The following is a 6,602-nucleotide window of genomic DNA, read 5'->3' as shown; positions in this document are numbered from 1 at the left end:
ACTTTAAAAAGAAACTCTTCTTTAGCTCAGCTGGCAAGGCCTGGGTTCGAGCCAATGCAGTGAGGCACGAACTAGAGTGGGAGCGGCGAGGGCACAAGCCCTAGAACCCGAATCCGTTACAATAACAAAAGGACAGACAATGAAAAATGGGTTATTTCGAAGTCCCATATGTGAGATATAAAGTCGGAATTCTGAGTTTTTAAGTCGCAATTCTCAGTTACTAAGTCGGAATTCTGAGATACCATAGCGCCTTTTTATTTTTACTCCCTGGCGGAAACGGGCTTCCATAGAAATGGTCAGATTCAGAGCCATTGCAGTTCGTGCTAATTAGAACAACGCCAGTACTGAACCCTCAGCACCGTACTGACTACTAAGCACAAGTTCAGCTGCTCACCAGCTTTGTTACGCAGTTTTGCATTGCTATTGAGCTCAGAGCAGGAGCTGATCTTCAGACAGTACCGTGTTAAAAAAGCAACATGAGCCAGGCAGGAGTCAAACCTACAATCTTCTGTTCCGAAGTCAGATGCGTTATACATTACGTCACTGGCCCTAATCTTACGGTGCTCAACTGCACCATAGTGACCTCAGCGCCACTACTAGTAATACATCGCCCCCGGCCAAAATTTCTAAAAAAAAAATGTTTTCTATACTTGTCTGTTTAAAAATATTATATCTTTAAAAAAGACAAAGGGTTTGTGTGTCGCACTAAAGTTTTGATTCATTTAGAACGCACAGAAAAACCATTTTCTTCCAAGAAATCATAGATTTGTCTCATCCTCCATACTATAATTCTCTCTTGTAGTAGTAAAGCATTTTGAGTCAAACCGAACAATATATTAAAGGAACAAGTAATAGGTTTATTCCATGCTGAAAAGAGAAGAGAGAAAATACAACGTTTCAGCTGTGAAACCTTCTTCAGGGTTGTTTTCTCTCTTCTCTTTTCAGCATGGAATAAACCTACAATATTACTTGTTCCTTTGCAGATACGCATGCTGACGTAGCTACCCACCTGAATATATTAAACGTTTCATCTATACGATTAACATAATGTTCTCCTGAATAACTACAGTAAATGACAAAGCCATAATAAAAAAATATATTTACGAATTTTAACTTTTTATACAGTAAAGTTTTGTTGTGAACATGAGCCCTGTTTATCGATATCACCAACACAGTTCTGGATTTTATTCTGCCTTCCTATGGACATATGAATTTTCTTTCACACAACAGCTTGCATGTGTGGTAGCTTATTAGCGCCAGGGAGAAAAAGAATATTGTTGGCTTTTAAATGAGAAACCATTTGCGTTTATACAAAATCACAATGCGTTGTCCCAGACATTGGGACATCCTCTGTTTAATCACTTGTCGTTTTCTCTAATATTGGCTCCTGTGCTTCGGTCCATTTGAGAGAGAAGACACTGAAAAAGTCGTGTGAAAGTGGATTTTGCACCTGCGCCAGTGCTGTAGTGGTATCATACAGACACCCATACAAATCCATCACACGTTGGAAGCTCTGGAAGGCAACGTAAAATATTGCTCTGTCCGTTGGTGGATTAGGTATGCATGCTACATTTCAACGTAAAATGCAATGTAAAAAGATCAAATTTGATTCAAAATCGATTAATGTAAAAACCGATAAAGCTCGTTTTTTATCTAGTTTTATCTATATCTATATCTAGTTTTTCAAAGGTCTTAAAAAAATGTTTATCGCGATTGTGAAAGTTAGAAAAGGTGTACCAGTGCGTGCCTTTATATCGCCAGCTTCAGTCTCGCCTGTAGCTGCGAGAACGTTAAAAGCGTACAAGTGATCTGTCTTTCGTCAAAATAATTGCTGGAGCAGCAGGACGTAGAGTACAATCCAGCAGCGGTAGATGGTGCTCGGGTAAGAGCTAATTCTGTTTTCAGCACAGGGAACAAGAATGAGCTCAGTCTGGCTCCCAGCAGAATCCATTCTGGTTTGGTTGCTGTCAGACTGTGCATCTGAGGCTTTTTGGATCGCAACGTGAAAAGAAAAGAACAAAAAACAATTACTCACATCGTGTTACTTCTACCAGAGGAAGGGAAGATATCACTTTAAAAAAATCAGAACTGAATAATTGGATCCGGGGCCTCATACTTATCAAATTATTAAAATAATAATTATTTAACTATCAGATTGTGTTTCTGCAACATTTCGTGCACAGTATGCCGTATTCAACAATAAAACAACAGTCACAACGAGGCCTTTACACCCAGTCTGGGGTATTTTCCCCTTTTATATTTTTGCCACTTTATATCGAACCTGTTATACTCCCAGAAGTGCACAGTAGCTTCTACTTAATACAAATATACAATTCACCGCTGGTATAAAGAGATGTGTGCCATGTCTGCCTTTGTGAGCATTTGTTTCAAAAATAAGTTCACAATATGTTAAAAACACAAAAAGCACAAACTTAATAATACAACGATACAAAATCAAAACCAAATCATAAAGACAATTAAGTACCTATTCTTTGAAAACAGAACACCTTTATATCTACAATAAAAATGTGACATTTGTATCTACTTTTGAATTACTGTACAAAGCAGACAGAGTAGTCCCTGAATTCAAAGATCAGATCTTGGCCAAAACAAGACAATCAGACGTGAGCTGAATTCGGAACAAGAGCCTCTGCTTCATCGTTTATTGAGCTTTTGATCAAAGTCTGAGTGAAAAAAGATCAGCTATTTTAACTGTTTGAATGAAATACACAAAGGGCACCTTCCTTCGAGCCGGAGTCAAACCAGCGACCTAAGAATTCTCTCTTGTTTCCCCTACAGTCCTCCGCTCTACCAACTGAGCTATCAACAGATGTCGGGAGCTGCTCTCTGGCACATACTGTCCAATGTAGTGAAATGTTCTGGATGATTTAAATCCCAGATCGACATCGTTTCCAACTCGTTTCCTTAGTCTTGTTTACCTTGAATTTAAGCCACAAACCAGGATTCTACTGTATAAACTTCCGGAGATATTACAAAATGTTTGATGGAGCATCAATCATTCCAGGCGGAAATTGACTCCTTTTCTTTCTCGAGGGATCATATTAAACATTTCATTTGGATCGAGAAGAGGATCACCATGAGACACAAAACAAACTGTTTCATTCTGTCTTTATTAGAATCTGTATCACAGCTAATGCATGTAAAGCCTTTAGTATGCGAGAGTGAGAGTTCCGTTATGCCAGGGAGTCTGAGAAAAGAGAACTGAAATTTAGTAAATTAATATTTAAATAGAGTGTAAATTTTCAAAGTGTCACTGCAAAATTATTACAGGGGTCTACCAGCTGCCGGACGTACTTGTTTTGGGACTATTTCCAATAAGTACCGCATTAGTAGTTGTGTGTCCTTACTGGTATCTTTTAAACATTCGGTTATATACAAACGGGACAGAGACACAGTAATAATCCGATTTTAACGTGTCCTGCATTTTAACTTACTGAACAGATAAATTGAAATGTTCTGATTCAGAGACCCTGCAGTTTGTGCTTAATTAGAACCACAACAATACTCCTGAGTCCTGAGCAAAGGTTCAGCAGAACTCTGACTTTGTTCAGCAGGACTTGTTGTTGCAGTTGAGCTCAGAGCTGGAGATGATCTCCATATTCTACCACACTAACTAGTCCTAAACGTAGTACACAGTACACACTTTTTTAAAACAATTTAAAATATTACACAAAGGCTGTAAAGCACACTCTAAATCGATCCGAATATTTGATTTCCGCGATCCGTTTAGGCAACAACAGGCAACGTGGTGCTTCTCCAGCAAAGCATTTCTCAGTTTTGTGAACTACCGGTGCTTTTAACACACCAGCTTACGTACCTCGTCAGGATGGCTGAGTGGTCTAAGGCGCCAGACTCAAGGACTCCTGTCTTTCCATTGCTTGGGTGTTCTGGTCTCTGAATAGAGGCGTGGGTTCAAATCCCACTCCTGACAGCTTTTCCCTCTCTTGCATTTTTCCTGTCTTGTGATCGCTGACAACGACAGAAAGAAGAAAACGGAGAAACCGGCTTGCGGGCACATGATGGGCAGGGAAATGCTTCGTGAACACTTCAATGTGATTAGCAGAAAGTCAAATAGGCTTCGATTTCTCCCTTAAGAACTGTTTGGGGTGCCTGTAATCGAGTAAAGATTTACGGTCAAGGTATGCATTCAAAGGTGAAAGACCGAAATATAAATCCAGAAGAAGATGTATTAAAACATTTATTTCCTTGCGGTTTCTCCTGTATTTAATTAAATGTGGCATTGTGAAATCAGCCTTTAGCCCTACGGAATGCAGCCACTCTCCCGGTGACAGCGGCAGGAGCCGAGAGGATTAAATCAGAGCTCGAACAGAGAGTTAAAAAAAATATTGGCAACTAGAACATAGATCATAGAACATTTTTATTAAACTTTCCTATCTGCTCGGCCTTTCTGAAGTATTTTAGCTGCATTTTAGCTTCTATTTATATACTTTACAGTAGATAGTGTTTAGTAAGAGAAGAGAGATACAAGCGCTTAACCCCCACAATAACCAAACCTTAACTAAAGCAGGAAGATCAGTTTCTGCTCGAGACAGCCGTTTTATGAACTGTAAACCTTCAACACTGGCTGGAGACGCTGTGTGTCCGGACTCAGAGGTTGTATAAGGAAAGACTCGGAGAGCTGCATTCGCGGCTCATTGCTCTGCGCTCCCCGTGCGGAATGCGCGTGTCCTCCCTCCTTCATTACCTTCATACACTCCTCTCAAACCACAGCAAACTCCTGGAATATTTCGGTGAACAGATACTGGGTCTTTCTTTCCGAGATCATAGGCAGAAACAATAAACACGGTGAAAACAGGAAGGTATTCTGATCGTATAGAGAAATGCGCAAAAATACATTTCCTAAAATCCAATAAAATCTAGTTACATTCTGATGCTATTCTGATGTATCTGAATAGTTTTGGCACAGTTGTTACAGCAAAGAGACAAATACACTTTTTATAAATTTCATTCGAGCTGTAGTTTTGAAAATGTTTTTTCAATTCTCTAAATAATACAAACACAAACACCCGTTGTAACCGTCTGACCATTGATATTCTTGAATTATAAGCCCGTACACATGCTGGCAGGCAGTTCAGCGAATATGATGCCCCTGCAGGGGCCGAATATTAGACAGACGTATACATACAGTCATTGTGTGGAGTTTATTCCTCCTCTACCGCAGTCTTTGCCTCTTGTCACATTTTCGCTTAATTGTCGATTTTTTGTATAGAACACCGAATATTTTGAGGACGCCTGTCAAGCGAAGACTGATGGATTATTGAGGTGCAAACACTGGTTCAAAATCAACGCCCTCTGCTATTGCCGTTGTTTCTTTGATACTTTCTTCAAATTCCTCATCTGACCTTCAAAAATCGAGGGATATTAAGCATAATACCATACAAATTGTAACTTTCTTTTGATTGCCAGTTTTATTAAAATGCCATCCTCTTTTACTGTTATTTTAGATGGTTGGCAAGGCGTAATATCCCCCCTCTCACCCTCAGCTAAAATATTTTAAAAGTACAACAACATTACATTATATTGAACAGCACTTCGGTTAACATTTATATTCAAATTAAGGTAAATTTACGAAAATATTAAAAGAGAACTCCGTTGATCTGTTGTTTTTGCTTGTTCAGTTCTCAAACAATTTTGCATTGTTTTTTTAAATTACTTTAGCTGAAGATGCAACGGGAGTAGAAGTGAATTCTCCCGCCACCCATTGGAACATAATTGAACATGGGTGAATACTATCTGCTTGGAAGTTGCCAATGTTGGGAATTATTGGAAGTTCCCGGTAATGTTGACTCTTTTCTCAATTGTTTACTACTGCAAATATCAAAATAGTTAAGGTCTTGTGGAAAAATAAAATTTTTGCGGTGATGATGTTTACTACAGGAAGAAGTGCGTCCCTGGGTGGGTTCAAAACACCCACCTTTGGGTTAATAGCCGAACACGCGAACCGATTGCACCACAAAAATGCTTGCACCTTGATTTTTTTCATTTACATGCTTTTGGTGAACAAAAAATTCGCTTGCATTTCATCTTTCGTAAGCTATATGGTTAATAAAAAGCAAGATGGGTTCCGCAAAGGAAATGAATACACGCATTAAACCAAATCAAGACCTCTGTGAGTGTCCCAAATTACATGTTCTGTAAAACAAGACAGGAAGAAAGGTACCACTGGAATTCAGATCCAGGATCTCCTCTTTATGAAACAGGTGTTTTAATCAACTTTGTCATGGCGCCGGCAGAGCGCTCTTCTTTTATAGCAGCTTGGACACACCGCCATGAGACATCTGCATTCGGTGTGCGTTGAGCCTACTCACCGAGCAAGTTGCCTCCTTTAATGCACTAGCAGCCCGATACTAAGAGACAGGATGAGAAATGGCTTTTATCTGGCACTTTTCATGTCCAAGGAGATCAATGTGCTTTCCGTGTACAACAGGGTGTCCTCTACACCCGCCACCGAAGCATAGCACAGGCTTGGTGGCTTGACATCTCCCAAGGAAAATAGTGAAATTACAGGTGGAAGAGGAAAATGACCCTCAAGAATGCAGAAAGATGGTCATCTTAAGGGT

The 6,602-nt window shown here is 39.6% G+C and overlaps 1 non-coding gene across 1 annotated transcript; it reads left to right on the top strand.

Moving 5' to 3' along the window:
- Nucleotides 1-3,841: 3,841 nt before the first annotated feature.
- trnal-caa (transfer RNA leucine (anticodon CAA)) lies at nt 3,842-3,952 on the top strand. The gene is made up of 2 exons: nt 3,842-3,879; nt 3,907-3,952. It is a non-coding gene; the product is annotated as a tRNA-Leu (tRNA).
- The last annotated feature ends 2,650 nt before the right edge of the window (nt 3,953-6,602 follow it).

This window comes from Atractosteus spatula, chromosome 10 (assembly GCF_055471065.1).
Source record: "Atractosteus spatula isolate fAtrSpa1 chromosome 10, fAtrSpa1.hap1, whole genome shotgun sequence".
Classification (NCBI taxonomy): domain Eukaryota; kingdom Metazoa; phylum Chordata; class Actinopteri; order Semionotiformes; family Lepisosteidae; genus Atractosteus; species Atractosteus spatula.
Note: the sequence above shows the minus strand (reverse complement) of the source record. Positions and strands in the feature narration are given on the sequence as shown.